Raw genomic sequence first — 22,191 nt, 5'->3', positions numbered from 1 at the left:
ATATGTCTCCCGAGGCAAGGGATACAAAACCAAGAATAAACCACTGGGACTTCACCTGCACAGTGAAGGAAACAACCAGCAAAACTGAAAGGCTACCTACTGAACAGGAAAAGGTATTTCCCAATGACATCCAATAAAGGGTTAGTATCCAAAATACAGAAAGAACTTGTAAAACTCAACACCCCAAAAATGAATAATCCAATTAAAAGATGAGAAGGGTAGACATCTCTTCAAAGAAGACACACAAATGGCCAAAAGACACATGAAAAGATGCTCAACATCACTTATCAGGGAAATCAAAACTACAATGAGATACCATCACACACCAAACAAATGGCTAAAATCAACAACATAAGAAACAACAGGTGTTGGAGAGGATGTGGAGAAAGGGGAACCCTCTTACACTGTTGGTGGGAATCCAAACAGGTGCAGCCACTCTAGAAAAGTGTGAAAGTTCCTCAGAAAGTTAAAATTAGAGCTACCCTATGACCCAGCAACTGTACTACTAGGTATTACCCAAAGGGAAAAAAAACCCAAACAACCTAGTTCAAAGGGGCACACGCACCCTGATGTGTACAGCAGCATCATCAACAACAGCCAGATTACGGCAACAGCCAAGACTGATGAATGGATAAAGAAGATGTGGCATATATATTCAATGGAGTACTACTCAGCCATAAAAAAAAGAGGTGAGATCTTGCCATTTGCAAGACCATTTGCAAGATGAGATCTTGCCATTTGCAAGGACATAGATGAATCTACAGGGTATTATGCTAAGCAAAATAAGTCAGAGAAAAACAAATACCTTATGATTTCATTCATATGTGGAATTTAAGAAACACAACAAATGAGCAAAGGTTTAAAAAAAGAGAGAGAAAGAAAGAGGCAAATCAAGAGATGGACTTTGACTAGCGACAACACAGGGCTGGAAGGTTTAAAAAAAGAGAGAGAAAGAAAGAGGCAAATCAAGAGATGGACTTTGACTAGCGACAACACAGGGCTGGTCACCAGTGAGGAGGGGAGAGCGTGGGGTAACAATTAATCGGCTGATGGGGATGAAGGCGCACACCTGTTGTAATGGGGGGCTGGATGGAAGTATTGGATTACTATGGTGCACACCTGACATTAATATCACACCAGCGGTAGGTTAAGTAAGTGCAATTTAAGTAAGAACTTTAAAACAAAAAAACTAAGGAAAGTTTTCTGTTAAAAAACCTTCCAAACAATGCACTTCCGCGAGTTTTCAAGCAACGCGTTAAAGAGCTACAAACGCCCCCACTACGTGCCAGGGGCCTGGACTACCACGATGCACGAGACACAGCTCCTGCTCCCAAGGAGTTAGTAGTCCGTGTCCAGAGAAACACCATCAATGCGCCCGTGAGGACGCACCTGACTGTGCGGGCCCCAAAGGAGGGTGGCAGGAGGAGTGTACCCCACCTTAAGAGGTGCTCCGCTCGCAGACACCGGGCCCTATCGGTCTGGAGCCCGCTGGCCCCCAGCCCCGCCCGCCTGAGTGCTGACTTCATCCCGGGGAAGGGCGGGCCGGAGCTGACCAATGGGAGCCACAGAGAATGGAGAAGCTGCCAGAAGCATGCCTCGCCTCCCTCTCCGCAGACCTCTCTGGGCTCCTCTGTGGGTTCAGTCTGGGGCCCCCCTAAGCGCCAACCACAGCCCCCCCCCATCAGTTCCTCCAGCCCAAGTGATAAGGACCCACCGCTGTGTGACTCCCAGGCTTCCTCCGCTGGCTGCTCACCTGCCAGGGGGAAGCCGCCTCACCCAACTCTATTTGCCGACCTCAGACTTCAGGCCCTGACCAACCGGTTACCCTGCACCCGGCCCCCCCTCCCATGACTCCCTCTGGCTGCTCTCTGCTAGAATCCCAACTTTAAAATGGAAGGAACCTCAGAGTTTTAGTAAGGCACCTTCGTTTGGCCTAAAGGAGCCAAGCTTCAGCCCCAGAAATGTTTTGGTTTACACAGAATTCCTTGAAAGCTGATCCAATGCCTTCCCACCTATATCTTCTTTAAGGCCGCCTCATCTTCCCGGGCATCAGATGATGGAAACGTTCTGGGTCTACTCTGCCTAACACGGGAGCCACGATGCTTGCACTTGAATGCAATGAGTGCAACTAAGAAACAGAATTTTTTCATTTTATTTCACTTTCGTTTAATGTAAGTGGCTGCACATGGCTAGCGGCTAGGGTACTGGGCAGCCAAGCACCCGTGGCCATCCCCACTGCGGGGGAAGCACTCGCGTTGCTGGCGTTTGCGTACTTGGGGTGGTAGGTGGAGAGAGAAGCAAAGGAGAAGCATTAACCCCTGAACTGATTCAATTCACAATTTAAAAATACAGCAACTCCAGCCTCCCTGACTTCACCCACACGCACAGACCCACACTTGCTCAGATAATTTGGTTAACACATTTTCAGAGACTAAAGCTCCCTGGAACATGGTGGCAGCAGGGGAAGGAAGTCTGGAGGACATGGGGGCCACTGAGGAGAGGCCTGGAGCTGAACCCAGGCCAGGGAGGGGAGGAGATCTCCGTGCAGAGAGAACAGGAGATTTCTGGCTGTTTTCCCGGGTCTTCAACCCAGTGGGCAGAATGCCTGCCGCTTCCCTGGGGCAGTGCTCTGACCCGCTCCCTGCTCCCTTCCCGGGAGGAGTCCCCCCCAGTCTTCCTGGGACATACTTCTGGCCATCCTGGCACTGGGGACATTGTGAAAGGCAGTACCCTCGGTCTGGACTGGTGACGACTGGTTTCTGCGCTGGACATGTTGAATTTCCACATCCACTGCCTTTGACAGGGACATGATCAAAGTAAAGACGGCAGGCTCCCGCCTCTGCTGAGAATTTTGTTCCTGGAAGGAAAGCCTGAGAAGCTTTAAGAAGGTGAGTGTGTCCCAGCCCACTGGGTTGATAATCTCTCCAACAAATGCTCATCAGTACAAACACCAGTTATTGTCAGCAATGGTAATTGCGGGAAAAGTTTCAGTACATAAGTGTGAATACAAGAATAGTAAAAGGACAGTCTTCTAGGAATACATTTTTAAAAAGCACCACAGCTTCAGGAACCAAAATGCCCAAAAGGAGAGCGGGGGGTGCTGTGCTATTATCTTGGCAGCCAAATAAAAGTAGACTTCTTTTATTCAAAACTTTATTTAATTTTATCTATTTAAAATCTTTAAGCATCTTAACAATGGCAAAACCACAGCGAAAAAAGTCAGTGAAATTCTGACTAAAAGCCGCTTTGACTGGGGACTTCTCCAGCAGTGTGATAATCTGCACGATTTAAATGACAATCATAGGATAAGCTTAGCAGCGGGGTAGGACTGAGTTCCTTTACTTTGTACCTATAAGATGCAGGGTGGTTTGCTTTACTCGTGCTCACATGAGTCACTGGCACCAAGAGGACAGGGCACTCCCAGCACGAGTAAGCACTCAGCTGAGCTCCTTTCTCTTCTCCACATTTTCTAAGAAGCGAAGGGAAGTACCAGCATTACAATGGTCATCAGTCTGGGAGGAAAGGGCACTGGGGGGGAAGACGAGTGCCCCCAATGGGAAGCAAACTGGTGCTTCCAGCCCACTGTCACCTGGGGCAGGGCGGGGGGTGGGGGTGGGGGAGGGGCCTCACCAGTCCAGCCCCTTAACCTTGCGATTCATAAATAAGATAAATGAGGAGTGGTACCTGCCAACCAGGCTCATGGGGACATTAAAATAAAAACACCCATTCAACACCTCGCTATGGGAGTATGAACCACACACACCGGAGGCTGGAATCTGCTGATCACAATCCACAAGGAGCCAAAGAGCACCCAGCGGGCAGGGGAACGAAAGAGGCGGTGTCCCCGTGTGGCGCGATGCGCTGCAGGGTGAGGTCGGGGTGGGCTCTGCAGTGTTCGGTGTCTAGGGCAGGCACAGTCAGGTCTGGAACCCAAAGGCCTGATCTCAAAAGCTCACAGACGGCCCCAGCCCAGGGACAGGATCCCCCATAGACTGGCTCTGGTTTCCCTGGAAGCAGGGCAACCTCCCTCCCGGAAGACAGGCCGGGCTGGTGCTGCCAACGTTCTCCCATCCCAGCTACCGGGTTCACATCTGCAAACTCCTCTCCCAAGCCCCTTCCCCCCTGAGGACCACCTCGCACCAAGTGTGTGCCCTCTGCCCGAGGAGCCCAGAGCGGCGGCACTTCCTCGGTCTCCCTCCGCTGTGCTCCACGCACCTGCAGGTGTTTGTGTCCTTTTAGAACCGGGTATTTTCCAGGTCAGAAAGGGCCCGGGCTCTCCCCAGCCCCGCACGGTGCCCACAGACCAACCATGCTCACGGTGGAAACCAGTGACTCCGGCGAAGCGAAGGCCTTAGGAATTTCCAGGAAGGGGGAGGGACCCCTCTTAAAAGCAGCAAATTATACCCACAGAGAATATTTAGATGAGCACATCAAAGAATTCAGGAAACACCAAGTTTAAACTCTTTAAACTAAAAACAAGCTCACAGACGGACGCAATGAGGTCTACTGTTCCATTCCACGGTGACCTTTCAAATCTCTGTTCCTTCTGTGTCTATCTACAACATGTTTGGGCAGGACTCTAGTTTAAAAACGCAAAGAAATCTAGCTTAAGGTCTGCTGACTCAGCACAAGTCTAGAATTTGGGATTTGGGTAGCAAACAGTGCGGGACTCCACCAGGTGAGCACCCGGCGCTTTGCAAACACACACTCGGCCTTCAGGCACCTTCCACACCCGGGTCACAGCAGCTCGAGGAACTTCCAGCCTCAACCACATCTGGGAAAGCAAAGCGATGGGGCTGAGCCCGAAGTGCGGAAATCATCTAAGCGGGCTTCAACAACTGTGCTCCCAGGACCACCTAAAATTGTAATCTGTCCCTCATCTCTTTCGTCTACCAGGAACCCGAGGTCTGGTTTGGCTAAAATGTCAAACTCTTGCCTTCTGACCCCTCGGAGCTCTGCAGCTCCATGTCCCCATTCAGGCTTCTCTGTTAGAACCCCTGAGTCTCTGTCAATCGCCTTTACACCCAGCAACTCTGGGGCAGCTCGAGACCAGGAGAGTGTGGAACATGGCCTTTGATTTCTGCACAATTGCGAGCATTCAAGAAAGCCAGAAGGCTTCAGGAAGGCCTCTGCGCACTACATGAAGGGCTGGTCTGTGTTACAAATGTCTCAGAAGCGGGTTGTGGTGCCCCAGTCATTCCTAGTCATTCCTAGTCCACCTGCTGCTGTCTGCTGGGGGCGGGGGGCAGTGTCTGGTCTCCCCACCGCTCCAAGAGGACAGCTTTCCAGATACCCAGAGAGAGGCAAGCTGCTGGGGGCACACACGGACACCTGCTCCACAGGAAGGCTCTGGTCCCGTGTGCGTGCAGGATTTCAACAATTCCCTCCAAATGCAGAGGTCCCAGGACCCGCAGAGAAAAAGTGAAATTTCTTTAAAAACTCACAAACATCTTCAATCCTCCAGACTGACGAAGAGCCTCTTTCTAAGGCAGGCCACTTTCCATGGTGCATCTCTCAGAGGTACCTCCTAGACGACAAAGGGAGCTGCAAAATGTTCTCCCTTACAAAGGAGACAGCAGGTGGGTCGTGCCCACAGGGGGTGGGGTGGCGATCTTTCCACCCAAGGCTCAGCTCCAAAAATCAATCAATCAATCAATCAATCAGCCTGCAGTCAAATGCATGAAGTTTCAGCTGATCTTATGGAAGTGTCCCAGGCCACCACGATAGCAGGAGAACAGTGGGACTCAGAGATGGCCTCTAGACTCCCAGCTCCTTGGCTAGGCCACCCATGGGGGTGACAGGAAGAGCGACCACGTGAAAGCTCTGCTCCGTCTTTGGTGGGGAGGCTGAGTGGGGACAGGAAGTCAGTAAGACAGCAGGGCTGACACATTTGGGTACACGTGGCTGGGTGTGTGGCTTTTATCTTAAGGCACTAGACAACCGATTAAGGAATCATCAATCACATCAAAAGTAGGATGAAGAAACAGAGTTCATTGCACCGCTTAAGAACTACGTTCGAAGTTTTTGCAGTGGAGCAATCCACAAACTCAGAACTCTTCCTCCTGGCTAGTTCCAGCCCCACGTGAGGCACAGGACTCTAGCTCCTTCCCCGCAGGGCCAAAGTCAACACTTCAGGGACAGAACCTCCCGAACTTCTGGCCACAAGAACCCTTTTTGGTTTGTATCTTTCATCTATTAGAAACCCACTTTCCTGATTCACCCTCTTTCCAAGTCTCCCATTTTTACAGGCATCCAGCTAACTCCGCTACCAAAAAAAGAAAAGTGAATCTGAAAAACCATGGCTCACTCCTGGGCCCAAGAATGGCACAGCAAGCTTTGCAGACGCGCCCTGTGGATTCCTGCAACTCTTATGAAACAGGGACTGGGTGTTTGCAGACAGAGAAACTTGCCCTGAATCACAGAGCAGGTTAAATGGGTACAGCTGAGATGCCTGCACGGGCTTACGTGACTCTCTCCCGGCACTGCACTCTCTTCCTCTAGAGGAACGGAGCAGATGCCATTGTACCGGACTGCTGCTGGTAAAACGTGTGTGCCGTGCCCTTCTGCAGGCTCCAGAAAACCCATTTCACGGAAACACACAGATGAAGTTCCTCAGCCTCAAACTACTGACGTTGGACGGCACGATTCTGTGCGGAGGGGCCTGTCCTATGCACAGTGGCGGCACCCCTGACTCACTGACATGCTCCCCCCCACCCCCCCGCCGGGCCACACCGCGAGAACCACCGAGTTTAGCCAAAGTGCCTAAGATCACGTCACTGGTTCAATCTTGACCAATACCATGAAAGAGCCCCTCTAAATTCTAATCTGATGGAGGCTTCTGGGAGAGTCAGCAATAGCTCCTGAAGAGAAAGCACTCATTCCATCAGATAAAATGCACCAGATTGGGAATGTGACCAGCTCTACGTCAGTGGACTGGCCCGTACCAGCCCGTAGCTTTCACACCAGGCTGGACTTCCCCAGGGCCACTGACCTCTGTTCAACGTTTCTAGACCCTCACCCAAACCCAACTGCCCCATTTTGCACCTACAACCGACACACGAACCGAGAACTGTACCCAGCAGCGCCCAAAGCAGTAGAAGCGGCAACAGAAGACCCCATCCAACACACAATCTACCACCGGCTGAGGGCTGGAAGCTCCTCCCACAGATTATCCATCTAATGTAATCCTTCACCACCTTCAACAACCATACAAAGGACGTGGTATTTATCCGCGTTTTATGAATGAAAAGACTAAGGCACAGATCCCTCAAATAATCTGCCCAAATAACCACAGTCCCTGTTCTTTCGGGTTTTTTTTTTTTAAGATTTTATTTATTTATTTGAGAGAGAGAGTGGGGGGAGGGACACGGGAGGGACAAGCAGGACTCACCACTGAGCGCTGGGAGTGTGCTGAGACCATGACCTGAGCCCAAGTCAGACACCATTAACCAACCGAGCCACCCAGGTGTCCCCAGAGTCCCTGTCGCCTAACCACTATCTCCAACACCTCAGAAAACCATGGGGCCGTGGTCTCCCTCTCCACCTCTACCAGCATGAGACCCTTTCCTCCAGCTGTGTCAGGGGCTGGGGGCTGGAGGCTAGCTCGGGGCTGACCCCACCCTACTGACCAGCCTTGCTCAGGAGGGCAAAACACAAACCCACTCATCTCTACTGCTGCCCAACCCACACACGTCTGCCTCGAGTAACGATCACGCAGCACTTGCTTAAATGTCTGGTTGAAGCAGGCCTGTGGGCACCCGTAGGGATGTTGATACACCTGTCTGGTAACCAGCAAAAAAGAACTAATGCCAGATGGAGAGGAGCGACGCTGGACCTGGGCAGTCACCCCACTCTCTAAATCCATCCCTATCCACTTCTCAAAAATATCACTTAAAATTCTGCTAGATACCAACATGAGCCCTGAATATCAACCTTCCAGAATTTACCACGTGCCCTGTTTCGAAAATCAAGCTGCCTGGCGTACTTCCTCTTCTCCATGATTTTCACAAGATTACCCTCAAGTGGTTTTATCATTGCACTGGCATGCGCTGTCGACATCCTCGAGAACTCAAGGCACTTAACACAGCCAGGACTCCGAGAGGTCTAAGGAGGAGGCCTGGGTGGGTGTTCTGTGTCTGGGAGGTGGTGACCGTGATGGAGGCGGGGGTGGGAGCGACACCAGGCTCTGGGTTCTGGCCCAGATGCTGTAATGCACAGCGTTCTAAGACAGGGGCCACTGTTCTCTTTCATTCCGACCTCACAGAAGCCAGTCCAGCAGAGGGACCCTCAGTGTACTGGCAGCCCCTAGTGAGATGCACTGAGACTTTCCCACCTTCATCGAACAAGAAAAGTTACAGCATTCACAGAGTGCGCCACTCGTGACCTCACCATTCTTCACAAACAGGCTCAACACTAAGTGCCGAGAAACAAAAAGCACTTGACGGTGCATAGAAAATACTGTCTGTGTGCGCTCACAGACAATGACCCTGGACGGCCACGTCCCCAGCTGTTTAATGCCTGAGCTGCACTCAGTGCATGCGGGATAGGAAGACTATGCCAGTCTAGAACTGATAGGGCTTCAGGGGAAAGAGGAGGAGAAAGTCACCCTAAGCCCGGAATGGTGGGGACGGCACATGTGTCAACAGGCTCATCAAGAAAGTCTTGGTTAGTTAATATTTGAAAACCATGAGCTCCCAGAGTAAATGCACCATTCCTTGAACTTTGATATTCTGGCACTGGGGCAACAAGGAGCTTTTAAAATCACACCAAAAAATCTGCTTTGAACCAAGAAAGTCCTCTGGGATTATTTCAGGCAGAAAAGTTTACGCTGTTAAAGCTGCTGTCTCAACTATAAAACAAAAATAATATCTCTATCTCTTAGCATGATTGTACAAATTAAATGAGGTAGTGGATGCAAAGCATCTCGCTGCTTGATAATAAGCAGGTCCTTAAATGGTCGGCTCTGTCACAGTGCTCGGTGACACTCAAATCAAAATCTAAATTTAATCATCCCTTTAGATTTTAGACAGCTCAGAGATTTAACAAAGTATCTTTCCCTTCTCACCACCTGACAGGGGCATTTCCAGCTACTCCAGCGTCTTCAACATCACAGAATGTTTCTCAAAAGAACTGGGATCCCCATCTCACACAGAGGCACTTGAGTTAAACTCAAAGCAGCTGAGCTGATCAAGCCTATGAACTTGGAAACAGCACTACTAGGAGGTCAAAGTGTAACTCACTGAAAATTCTATCCAATTACTTAGTACATTTAGAAGGGGTTTCTTTCTTCCTTTCTTTCCTTCTTTCTTTAAGATCTTATTTATTTTACAGAGAAAGAGACAGCAAGAGAGTGAACACAAACAGGGGGAGTGGGAGAGGGAGAAGCAGGCTTCCGGAGGAGCAGGGAGCCCAATGCAGGGCTCATTCCCAAGATCCGGGGATCAAAACCTGAGCCGAAGGCAGACGCTTAACAACTGAGCCACCCAGGCGCCCCTAGAAAAGATTTCTTTCTAGAGAAGTTTCCTTCATAGACAGAAAAAGTCAGCGCAAAGAACCTCTCACTCTTTCTGTTACAGTCTGTATTAGTTTCTAGCTTCATAAATGAATAATGGTATCATTCATAACTTTGTAATTCATGTCGGTAACTTCATAATGCAATTTACAATTTTCCTGTCATCCTTCATACTATGGATGTCTTCATGTCTTCAGCCTGCTTTTTCCAGTACAGCCAGTGTTTCTGATGGTGATATATGTCTGTTGCACTGTGTAGGTCCTTAATCAAACAGAATAAATCAAAGGTTCTGCTTCTCCTGTCCCTACACCTCCCCATCCTCTTGCAAAAGAAATAAGAAAGAAAGACCATACAAATCTCTATGCACTTGCTGACTAGTTTCTTACATAGAAAGCTTTTTAAAGAAGATCCACGACTTTATTTCTACATCAATTTTTAAAGTGGTAAGCCAACAGGACTAAGAATGAAATTGAACTGGAGCTCAGGTCTCTCTGATTCTTACCCTCCTCTTTGGTGTAACTCCACAAGGACACAGAGCAAACACTAATGGGGTAGGGGGGAGCAAGTCCCATGCATTCTTCTCAGGGTATTTATTTCCACAAATTCCGCAAGAGCAATTACTGGCCACAATACACAGAAAGCATGGCTGTGGAGTAAACATGCTCATTCCAAAACACGAGGCGCACGTGCTTCCTCCCAGCTCAAAGCCGCTCCCCGCCAGCCCAAGGAGTTAGCTCAAGGACCTCTTCTGCACACGGACTGGAGTTCGAGAGAGGGCTTCCCCCAAACTGAGCCACCTCGCTGCAGATGCAATTCGACTCCCTCCAACACCTCCACCGGGCCTTTCTGGTAACCCCACGGCGAAATCACCCCCGCCTCTTAGTTCTCCAAAGCACCCCGGCACATTCGGAGCCTTCGCGGCTGCAGCCCCCGCCGCCCGAGCCACCGGCTCAGCAAGGGCATGGCGAGCGTGCGGGGCTGTGGCGCGGGGAAGGGCAGCTCCCGCGTCCCCCGGGGAGCTCCGCAAGGCCGGCTCTGCCCGCTCTCCCCCGGTCCCGCGCTGCAGCCCGCGTTCCCGGGAGTGCGCCCGGGCCGGCCACCCCGCCCAGAGGGCGCACACTTACGTCTCTCCTCCTTCCCGGCAGCAGTGTCGGCAAAGTTCCCGGGGCGCCGAGCGAGAGTGCGCGGCTCCGGCCAGCGGGGTGCGGGAGGCGGGGCGGCCAGGGGTGGAGGAGGGTCGGGGTGGCGGGGGGCGCCCGGTTCCCGGCCCCGCGCCCGCGCGTCTCCAGCGGCCGGGCCGGCCGGCGTGCAGCCGCACCAACACCTACACCGGCACGGTCACCGACACCAACACGGACACCCGCGCCGGCTGCGACCCCGACCCCGGAGGCTCCGGCCTGGAGGCCGCGGGTGTGGCCGGGCAGCAGAGGTTTTTTTGGAATGCAGGGTGTGGCCCTCTAACACAGCGAAAAAGAAATGAGTCAGCCCGGGGAGCCTGACCAATAAGCGTGTTCACTGGCGGCTAAGGCGGAACTTTCCTGTCTTGATTTATATCAGCCCTTAAAAAAGAAGTTGTTTTGCTCCCCCCTCAAACTTTAGCCTTTAGCAACTTCCAAGAAAACAGTGGACGGCTCTGTAAAAACTCTTTCAAAACAAGAATTAATCTCGTCATGACACACTTGATCCGTGGATGGAGGTTAATTTCTGTTGCTTTCAGAAAAAGCTCCTGAGTTCGGCGGTGATTCTGGATGTAAAGAGCAGGGGGCCTGGCCTCGCAGCAGATTCAGATCCGACCTCTGACACCGAATAACCTTGGGCAAACTACCTGCAATGGGGGGGGGGGGGGTAGTGATAAAATGCCCACCTGACCTAGGCTGGAGGACAGCTTATATGTAATATTACGCGCAAAGCACTGGGCACGGTGCTCCACGTACAGCGGGCACGCAAACAACGCTGTCTTGTCCCTGGAAGTTCTAAATCGACCTTCAAAAACTAGGACAAACTAGCTTATCATTTTTTAAAATTATTTTTGATGTTAAAATATCCAAATAATTTTAAAGCTGAAGTAGTACTTTGGTGTTGTGTGGTCTGAGTCCTTTAAGTGGTTAAAAAAAAAAAGAATACATTGAAGAAACTTCTGGTTTAGGCTTCTTGGGTTTGGTGTTCCTACTATATAACAGGAATTTTACCAACACACAAAAAAAGGCTTAAATTTGAAATGATTTCATTTATGCCACAGTAAACCAACTTTTAAAAAAGTAAGAGTGATTTTGCAAATACTCCATCTGGGTTACTGTGCCCTAACCATTATTATGGAATAAAAATACAGGAAAATTTATGTAACTGGGAATTGGCAAATCACAGAAGACTCAAGGATGGCTAAGTCCCGTGGACCAGTTAAGAAATGCGTTGATGGCTAGTGGGGGTAGAGAATTTTAGCAGAGGAATAATCTTTTTTTTTTTTTTTAAGTTAAAAATTAAACCTTCTTGGCTTTGGAGATAATCTCCTGAGTTTAACTTCCTTGTATTTTTTAAGAACCAATCATTCATTCTATAGGCCAAAAATTCTTCAAAATACTCACTAACCAAATATCAGATTGAAAGTGAGATCAAAAGGCTCTTTCTAAAATGGGATTTTCTGTAAACAATTATGGAAGAGTGGAAAGAGCACTGTGCCAGAGTCCAGAGCTCCCGCCCTAATCCCAGCTGTGACCAGGAGCATGGCGCTAAGTCACTGCTTCATCTCTCTGAAGGGCTCCAAGAGTTCTTCCACCCAAAAGACTAACTTATGGTCAAAAAGGGCAGGTGCAAGGTAAGCCTATGACCTCACATTTATCCTTAGCAACAGGCATAATATTGGCCCATAGTCTAGATGATGGAGCTGAAAATTTCCCTTGACTCACAGAAAGGTAATCTCATTGTCCTAGATGCTTTAAGTTAAATTCTACACTCATCTGAGCTCTCTCTCTCCCAACCTCTCTCTCTCGAATTCACTATCAACAGGTATGATGACAGCCTCCCACTCTGTCTCCCATATCTCTACCATTCTTCCCATTCCCCCATGCCAGGTCACCAAGGCTAAGTGTCCCCTGACTGCTGTTCCAGCTGCCAGGTCTTCTGTGCTCCCAAGGCAGCATCACCATCACAGAATAAATACGACAAGCCCATGTGCCACCATGTCATAAAGCTTCCATCTCACTATCAATTAAACAGCTTTAGTTTTAGAGCAGATATCAAAAGGAAAACATCTGCTTTGTAGGCAACTTTCCTCAAACATTCATGCAAATTAATATGTATTTTTAAGCACCGTGATTTTCTATTTACAGAACTATTATCACCGATCATACTGGTCAAACTGATATGTTGGCTGTTACACCAAGGACAACAGCTCTTTTATACGGGAAGGCTGTATATGTATATTATATATACACATATATAATATACATATATATAGTTGTGTGTGCACACAACTCAGGAAACTTACATCTGCAGCAGTGGGAAAAATGGGATTGTCTGCGTGGGTAGACATAAGCAGATACATTGAGATACATGAAAGAGGAAGGGTAAGGTAGCCATCCAGAAAAGGGAAAGATGATTTACTTTGTTTCTACTGCCTAGGATCCAGTCAACCTTAAAATTCACAGAATGGGTGCTCTGTCCGGAAGAAGGGCTTCATACATATGTCTACCTGTGATCATTAAATCAAACCAGTTGAAAGATGTTTACAATAAACCTTATGCTTCCCTACTTTGGAACAGCTGCCAATGTTGCTACAATGTACCATTCCTAGGATGTCTCTTTTGCCTACAGTACCAAACTATCAGGCTACAGTTGTATAGTTCAGAAAAAGTGACAATTAGACCCTGGGCCCAATGCCATGATGTTCAGGCAGCAAACGCTGGCCTCCACCTTTCCAACCCCCACGGTCCACCTTAAAAACCCTCCATTAAATAAGGCAACTGGTCTACTTGTTCCCCTAAAGCACCGGGCTCAGTACCACCTCCCCATAGAGGCCCACACCACACCTCCTGGCTGTAGATACTAATGGTGACCTTCCAGACCCTTCCTCTTCCTGGAACCCTCCCCACTGATTCAGGCCTTGAAGAACTCTTCTTTCCTCCAAATGCCTACAGACCTCCTTCTTCATACCTCCATCTCAACACGGACTTATACAACCTTAGCGTCTTCCATTTGCGATCCCTCCCCTGACCCTTCTCTCTGGCCAGATGATAAAAGTCCATCTGAGAAGAGACTGTGTCTCAAAGGCTTTGTATCCCCCCGACCCGGGACACAGCCGAACACACAGTCTGATATAAATGATGGTCCAGGTCAACAACAGCCACAAAGGAGAAAGGACAAGGTTCCTTCTGGCTTCTCCTCAAGGAGAAGCACAGATCATAGCTGTTCAGCCTGGCTGGCACACAGAACTCAAGCGGCAGATGTGTTTCTTTGCTCTCGCTGACACGTTCCAACAATACAGAATGCTCTAGTGAGAGAGCGAGTCGGATACTTCCTAGAGGGAAGCAGAGTTTACAAAAGAGTGTCAGCACATAAAATCTCAGTTCCTCCAACACTAATCCACTGAAGAAGACAAAGGCATTAAGTCATTTTCTCTTCCCCTTCTAGTAAGGCACCCATACTCACACATGCGGCAGTCCTGCCAAAGCACCAATTCCTCCTGAAAGAGAAACGGCTCTCCACGTACACGGGCGAGCCACCAACGTCCACCCTTTACCCACTAGAGCTCCTTGCTACCAATGGTAGCACAAGGCAGCTCTTCAAGGCAAGCTGTGACTACTAGAACCGTATTATGTATTTGTTTTATACAGTTTCAAAGCACACACTGTAAGCTGTTTGCATTAGAGCAAACTCCTATTGACTCATTTGTCCAAGTTTTTATTTTAATCACCCAGGGTTCATCACAAGTGCACTCCTTCATCCCTATCACCCGTTCCCCCGTCCCCCCACCCCCCCCCCGTAACCCTCAGTCTGTTCTCAGAGTCACTATCTCTCTCTCTTACACACACACACACACGCACACACTCACACAGTCACTAGTATCCTCTGCTTTTATGAGATAGGAATAAACAGTGCCATTGTTCTCGAAAAGCTATGTCATAAACCAGCTGTACCACTATGTAATCATATTTATTATAATTGCCATGACAAAGACACAACTTCTTACATATGCCAAGTCTAAACAGATGAATTAGTCACCACTCTCTAGCTTGCGGGGTAACAGAAATGGCACTTGAGGCATCCCCAGGAAAGACAAGGAGGGCACATGATGGAATGAGCACTGGGTGTTAGGCAAGACTGATGAGCCACCGACCTCTGTCTCTGAAACCAACAATCCATTATATGTTAAGTAATTGAATTTAAATTTGGAAATAAATAAATATTTAAAAATTGAAAAATAAATCAGTAAGAGCAAGGGGGAACGTGCTGACTCCACGTGACCCAGCAAAAAGGAAAGCCACAGGGGTAGCTGGGTTTTGGGACCAACTCAATGTGACCCCCACCAGAACCTGATGGCGGATCTGCTTCTACAGACTGGTGCCATTCTCCCTTCCTGAAATCCGTCTTCTTCCGCTTAACCCCCAGCTCTGCACCAAGAGGGCCTATTCCACAGCTTTAACTGCAAAGATCCTCAGGGAAGACTCACACTGTTCCCACGTGGGCCGTGTGTCCACCCCGAGGTCAAGGTCTCCCGTTTGGCCATAGGTCTATACTAGAACTACCCAGGTGGGTTGACGGGAAGAGCAGTAAGGTCTCCAGGTGAGTTTACTTCCCCGAAGTAAACTACCCCCAGTTTCTGCCCCCCAAAACACTACCCCCCATCAAGAAATCCCATTTTATGTCCAAGCAAAAGGTTATCTAAACAGCCCTCAGCCTGGTAATAAATTACATTTTAGAAGTTCACTTCTGAGGTCTGAAATAAATGAAGTCTCGTGTGGCACTTGAAATGCATTTCACTGGAGACAAACGTACACGCGGGCTTCTCTGGCCAGGCTTTAAAAGCCTATTTAACTTATGATTGATCTCAAGGATAATGTTAATGATATTTCTAATACTGTACTCAAACCTCATTCTTAACACTGTTCCTATGGGAAACTGTATTTGAAATTCCACCCAGAACAAGCAAAAAACCCGCTCAGTTTAATTCACTAAGGATCCAGTCAGGACCCTGCCTTCTGCTGCGCACACGCTAATTCCCGTTTGCTGTGTACACAACACAGCGAGGTAGGTGTTAACAGTTATACTAGGCCCTGCTGTTAATGGGAGTCAAGAGGGTTTTGAGCTCAAGGTCAACTGCTAAGAAGAGCAGAGATGGCTTCAAAGCCATGGACGTCTGAGCCCAAAGCTGGAGCTCTTGTGTCTGATCCCCACAGCCGCCAGGCAGGCCCAGGCTTACAATGGAGGAGACCCGGCTAGCATTTCCAACCCTGTGTAAACACCGAGATCTTCAATCATGGCACACATGTCAACAACTAATGAAGTACTGTATGGCGACTAACATAATAATAATAAAAAACAAAAATACTGAGATTTTCTTACAGAAAAGAGAAGGGACTAGTGGCCAGTCACTGTCAATAACCAGACACTAACTTTCCATATCCTTCCTTTAAAAAAAAAAAAAATAGAAAAGAAAGGTTTTATTTATTTATTCAAGACAGAGACAGAGCACATGCAGGGGGAGTGGCAGGCAGAGGGAGAGGGAGAAGTAAACTCTCCGCCGAGCAGGGAGCTGATGCGGGACTCAATCCCAGGACCCTGGGATCATGACCTGAGCCAAAGGCAGACGTTTCACCGACTGAGCCACGCAGGTGCCCCTCTATACCCTTCCTAACAGAGGATACTTCTCTGTGGTAGAACAAGAGAAAGTATTTCTCTGTCTGACCCCTAAACCGTACTAATAACTATATTTACATGAAGAGCCTCTGAAAAATCAAAGGTCAATTAATAGTGTCTTCAAAATAAAATTGTGGCCTGTAGAAAAAAGAGACCACTCTCTATTAAAAAGTCCATCTAAGGTATTTTAAAAGAAAATTAAAGTTGTAAAAATAACTGATGTGACACACTCTGCCAATATAAACACAATGGATGCATTTAATAATAGTGTTTTACACTTTAAAAAAAAAACCTTTTTAGCTATAGAGTATTTAATACATACAAGAAAATATATTTAACGCTTCTGTAAGGAAAAATAGTATTAAAATCAACAATCACGAACCCGTCACCCAACCTTAAGAGTGGACCATTACTGATACACCAGAGCAACTTCCCTGAGTGCTCCTTCCTGTCCAACTGGGGCTGTGCCCCGTTCTTTCTGTGCATGTTGGACAGAAAAGTGTGAAAGCCCTTGGTCCCAAAATGGGACTTGAATAATCAATTAGCCATCTGCCTTTTGAAATCAAAGTGAAGAGGTAGTCAGAAGTAGCATGACAGGGACGCCTGGGTGGCTCAGTGGGTTAAGCCACTGCCTTCAGCTCAGGTCATGATCTCGGGGTCCGGGGATGGAGCCTCACGTCGGGCTCCCTGTCCAGTGGGGAGTCTGCATCCCTCTCTGTCTCTGCCTGCCTCTCTGCCTGCTTGTGATCTCTCTCTCTGTTAAATAAATAAATAAAATCTTATTAAAAAAAAAAAGAAGAAGAAGTAGCACGACAGAAAAATCGCTGAATGACTGATTAGCTAACTCGTGCATCGTCTTAGCCCAGAAACTACTAGTTAGACTAGTCAGTTCTCCGAGGTCTTGGTTGCACGCCATGGTCCAAAGCCAAGACAAGTCAGTAGGAAACATGAAATCAAGAGAGCCCCTGAACACCCGTCAGCTTATCAGATACAGGATCTGAGAAACAACAGGTCAACTCCCAATTATTCCACACAGAGGTAGGGTGTTACTGAGCTCACACAGCGCCTTCTCACATCAGACACCATAAAGGGAAAACGCAAAGGAGCGCTCAGACGATAACCTCCACTTCATACATCATGGAAAAAAGAACCAGTAACTTCAGCGGGGGGTGGGAATCAACGAAAATGGTCAAGAATTTACTAAGAGTTTATTTTGTTGTAATAACATGTTGGGCAATTTATACTGCAGAGAAAAAATTTTAGATACGTCATCTGTGAGGTTGAACAGTTCACAACACATGTCCAAAAAAAGGCATATACACTAATCTAGTGGATGAGTCTGTACAAATTGCTTCACTACGAATGCAAGATGGGAGTAAGAAAGTCTAACAGTCAGCAGCAACTAGACAGTGCGGTAAACACGGGCTGAGAAGGAGGGGAGGCAAGGGGACATGAGCTTGAGTGACGGAGGCCAATGTCATTCCAAGAGCATCAGAAGGGTGGCGGAGCACAACCCACCAGTGACCATGTGACACTGGGCTCTGTGACCCAACCCTGTGCCCCATTCCACAGCCGCTGGACACAGGGCACACAGTCATGCTGAACTCGAAGAGTCCTGATCCTGGGGCCAGGGCTTGGATTATTTAACTAAATGTCCAGACCTTGACCTGGGACATGGGCCCAGAGAGACATGGCAGACGGAGGCCTAACATAAAGCTTCTGCTGGGAAATGTCATCGCTACTCACATTGTTTCAGCCAAAGTAAGTCCTGTGGCCAAGACAACCCCTGGGACCAACCGTCACTGGGGTAGGAAAGTGTAATTCTCCCACAGAGATGGAGGGCAGGTAGGAAGGAGCAAGGGTTTTCACAACAACGTGATCTACCACAAAGGGAAGAGAAAATGGCTGAGAAGTGTTTTCTTCCCTTCCCTGATGATGAAAGAAGTGATCCTAGGACAGAAAGCCACTCTTCCCCGTCACCTTGCAGGTCTTAACATGGCCTCGCAACCCTCTCAGCCACGTCCTGAGACCTGTCCAGTGCCCTAGTGGCCCCTGAACTCCAACGCCAAGTCCAGGGTTGCCTCCCCGAGCCCAGCCCGGGAGGCAAAATGGAGATGATCCTGCCCTCTTCCAGGGAAAATTTTTGAGAAATTAGGTAAAATGATGCATTGAACACACACAAGTGCATAAAAGCAATTAGTAATACAAGACAGTATTATTCTTAAATTATGATACTTGTCTCCTAATCCCTGTCTTTCCCAAACTGTCTTTACATTTTATTCATAATTTCTTTTATTATCATTTTTTAAAATTTTATTTATTTATTTGACAGACAGAGATCACAAGTAGGCAGAGAGGCAGGCAGAGAGACAGGAGGAAGGCTCCCTGCTGAGCAGAGAGCCTGATGTGGGGCTCGATCCCAGGACCCTGAGATGATGACTTGAGCCGAAGGCCGAGGCTTTAACCCACTGAGTCATCCAGGTGCCCTCATAGTTTGTTAATAAGTGCATAAAATAGATGAATTAAAGATGTTTCCTTTGCTTTTCAAAACCACAATTTTCTCTAATCTTACAGTTTCTTCTATGCACACACTCTTTCCAGCTTCCGTTATTCACTCCCCAGTTTGTTGATTTCTTTTTTTTTTTAAGATTTTATTTATTTATTTGACAGATAGAGATCACAAGCAGGCAGAGAGAGAGGGAGAAGCAGACTCCCTGCTGAACAGAGAGCCCGACGCGGGGCTGGATCCCAGGACCCTGAGATCATGACCTGAGCCAAAGACAGAGGCTTAACCCATTGAGCCACCCAGGTGCCCCCTCCCCAATTTGTTGATTTCTTAAGGCTCTCAAAAAGTTTTGGAAAGCAGAACTATTATCTATTATCTACAACTATTATCTAATTATCTATTATCTGTAGTATCTATTATCTATAGTAATTAATTACTTCTTCCCCGGTTAAGGGAACTTAAGGAAAACTGAAGATACTCCGAGTCTTCATTTGAACTAGGCTATAGATTCCAATGTGGCTCCCAACTGAGAATGAATAAAGGGCTTGGCATAGGAGACCCCCGTCTTCTACCTACAGCCCCAGTTAGCACGGCTTCTCCGCTCTCAGCATTCTCTTCAACTACAGTTCCAGCCTTTCCCCCAGAATGAGATCGTCCTTTCCCACCTCTGCCTCTTTGCTCACACTCTTCTAGCTGGAATGTTCCCTCGGCACTGCCCCAACTCTGTTCAAAGATCCTGCCCGTAGAACTGGGGAGGTCCACCACAATGCGCGCACAAAGACGTCCATCACGGCGCGCTTTACAAGAATGAGAAGCAGAGGGCAAGCGAAGTGCCCACTCCTGGGAGACTGGTTGGATACACTCCAGGGCACGTAACGTGTGAAATGCCGTGTAACAATAAGAAACGGGATGTCGGTATTTACGAATGTGGCATGGTTTCAGCACACTGTCAATCAAATCAGGTGTCAAAACAGTATTTATGACAAAGAGTTCATTTTAGGAAGAAAAAAGCATATAACTTGTGCAGGCTGAGAAAGAGCATGGCAGAATACAAAACAAACAAACCAAAAAACCCCCCAAAAACCCAGGTTAATAATGGTAACTCGAGGTAGTGATAATATTGGTGAATTTTCTGTTCTTAATAATGTTCACATGTTTAAAGTTCTTTCCAATTAGTATGGTTAACTTTTGTAGTTTTTCAAGTAGGTATTTTGATGAAAAGGCACTAATCACGGACACCCCCTGCAAATGTCATCTGCTCCTGAAGGTCTCCTGGACCTCGCCACGCCTAGCACACAGGTAATTTCTCTCTCCTGGTGGTTTCCAGAACAGTTACTGTTATCTCTAATGACATCGGCTTTCTGTGTTCCGGCCTGCGGCGGCTCCTAACATACAATGAGTCTGTCTTATTTGTACTGGAATTTACCCTCGTAACCCCGACTCCCAAGTACCGAGCACACTACTGAGTGTGCTGATGGCACACCGTCCATGACCGTGACATTTGCACGTCTCAGGACCACACACTTGACAGCTGCCCAATCAAACACTCGTCTACACTGGGGATGTCCCGAAACAGCACCAGGTGCCTTTTGGGGAGAGAAATCATAAATCAGAATATTTTATGTGTGGTGAGGTTGTCTGGTCACTTATGTCTCCCAAGTCTGCATTCACTGCGACCAAAGACACCCTCGTTCATCTTGATTGAGACACAGGTCAATATTTCTTAATCCAGAGGCAAGTGTCTCAGATTTCCATCCATCTGCTTCAGCGTGAAAGGGACAAGAATTGCTTTTGCAATAATCCAAGTCCGTCCCTGACTCCGTAGGAACTATAAATATCTATTGTTTTAGGAGGAAATAAGGGAACTAAATGTCTTAAGCTTATGTAAGTCTGCTTCAGGGAATCGACACCACTGAATGTTTTGAAATATCCAAGGCATTTTTTTTTTTTTGGTTCAATAAAGAATGTGTTTTGAGAGCTAGGTGGGTGAGGTTTAAAATAAAAACAACCACCACAATCTTAGCTGTTACTTAGCAATTTCAGGCTCCAATTGTTCCCCTCGAAAGGGCCAGCCAGCATGCGGAGGAAACACTGGGCTCTCGGGTCCAGTGTCCGTTCTGCCCTCCATCTCACTCCCCAAGACCTTCGTCCAGCCAGCGTGAACTTGAAAGCGCCCAGATACCGTCCTGCTTTGTTTCTCTCTCTGGAGACAAGTCACTTTCATTAAAACTTAATGTCTGAACAAAAGCAAAGCTACATGCCACAGTGGGTGAGGGGGAACGCTGGCTGCTCGTCCCCAAAGTGTCCCCACCTGACGCGACGAAGGTTCGAGGGAGTACAGCAAAGGAACAGCAGACACTCAGGAGGAGGAGGACAGCCAGACTATCTGCAGCCCAGTCCCTGAACAGCCAGCAGGGGCCCGGGGGAACACAGCCATCACCGAGCTGGGTTAACACACCTAAGAAAAGAGCTGATGCTTGAAACTACTCTCAGGGCTTCTCCTCGGTTCCAGAAGGCAGGCGAGCATGGCAACGGGAGTTACCCAGCACAGACGCACAAGCAAACCTTGGTTTGACCAACCCAACCAATGTCGTATCACCAGGGCTGAGATAGATACCTGAAGAACGGTGGGTCAAGATTCCTTTGCCACAGGGAACCTATAACCAGTGTCGATTTGCCAGCCACCCCACCTCCAGGGCAGACCGTCAGACCCAGGGGTTTCCGGCAAGCCAGGTGTTCCACACAGCTATTGTTAAAAGTTACAGTATATAAGCATATGACTGAAATAAATTAGACTCAAAACAAAGAGAAGAAATACTCAAATTCACTGCTTCCTATTTTACTAGGGTTTATGCTCTTGCCCTTCCTTGCACTCCTGTGTGTGTGGCCGGTAGGAAGCAGACGCGGGGGTGCACCTGCCCAGTCTGCTTGCGCTGACCTTGCTGGGGTTAGGGAATCAGGCAGGCCGGGAGTGTTCACACCAGAGAAATGAGCAGGCACTGTAACCCTGTCCTCCCTCTGTACCCCCTCCCGTCCCTACCTTTCCTCCCACTCCCCCCCACCCCTCTCTCTGCCCCGCCCTCCCAGGCCAAATCTTTTTTTTTTTTTTTTTTTTAAAGATTTTATTTATTTATTTGACAGACAGAGATTACAAGTAGGCAGAGAGGCAGGCAGAGAGAGAGAGGAGGAAGCAGGCTCCCCGCTGAGCAGAGAGCCCGATGCGGGGCTCGATCCCAGGACCCTGGGATCATGACCTGAGCTGAAGGCAGAGGCTTTAACCCACTGAGCCACCCAGGCGCCCCCAGGCCAAATCTTTTAACAT

At 48.2% G+C, this 22,191-nt stretch overlaps 1 protein-coding gene across 10 annotated transcripts in view; it reads right to left on the bottom strand.

Annotated features, from left to right (window-relative positions):
- The window catches only part of SGMS1 (sphingomyelin synthase 1), a 261,758-nt gene that overhangs the window by 79,897 nt on the left and 159,670 nt on the right, over nt 1-22,191 (bottom strand). The window contains exon 1 of one of the 10 annotated variants that reach the window (XM_046028083.1): nt 10,636-10,947. The exons of 6 other annotated variants lie outside the window; for them this stretch is intronic. The gene's annotated coding sequence lies outside the window, so the exon portion shown is untranslated. Of the gene's footprint in view, nt 1-5,293; nt 5,409-10,635; nt 10,948-22,191 lie in introns of those variants that run through there. 3 more of the 10 variants (XM_046028076.1, XM_046028078.1, XM_046028082.1) reach the window with 3 other exon arrangements.

The sequence above is a fragment of the Meles meles genome, chromosome 13, assembly GCF_922984935.1.
Source record: "Meles meles chromosome 13, mMelMel3.1 paternal haplotype, whole genome shotgun sequence".
NCBI lineage: Eukaryota > Metazoa > Chordata > Mammalia > Carnivora > Mustelidae > Meles > Meles meles.
This window is presented reverse-complemented; position numbering and strand designations above follow the sequence as displayed.